The sequence below is a fragment of the Mandrillus leucophaeus genome, unplaced genomic scaffold (genome assembly GCF_000951045.1).
Source record: "Mandrillus leucophaeus isolate KB7577 unplaced genomic scaffold, Mleu.le_1.0 Scaffold72, whole genome shotgun sequence".
In the NCBI taxonomy this organism is placed as follows: domain Eukaryota; kingdom Metazoa; phylum Chordata; class Mammalia; order Primates; family Cercopithecidae; genus Mandrillus; species Mandrillus leucophaeus.
Window position 1 is genome coordinate 1,597,133 of NW_012107808.1, and position 222 is coordinate 1,597,354.

Sequence of the window (222 nt, forward strand, 5' to 3'; positions counted from 1 at the left end):
TCAGGATACAAAATCAACGTTCAAAAGTCACAAGAATTCTTATACACCAATAACAGACAAACAGAGAGCCAAATCATGAGTGAACTCCCATTCACAATTGTTTCAAAGAGAGTAAAATACCTAGGAATCTAACTTACAAGGGATGTGAAGGACCTCTTCAAGGAGAAACACAAACCACTGCTCATCGAAATAAAAGAGGGCACAAACAAATAGAAGAACATT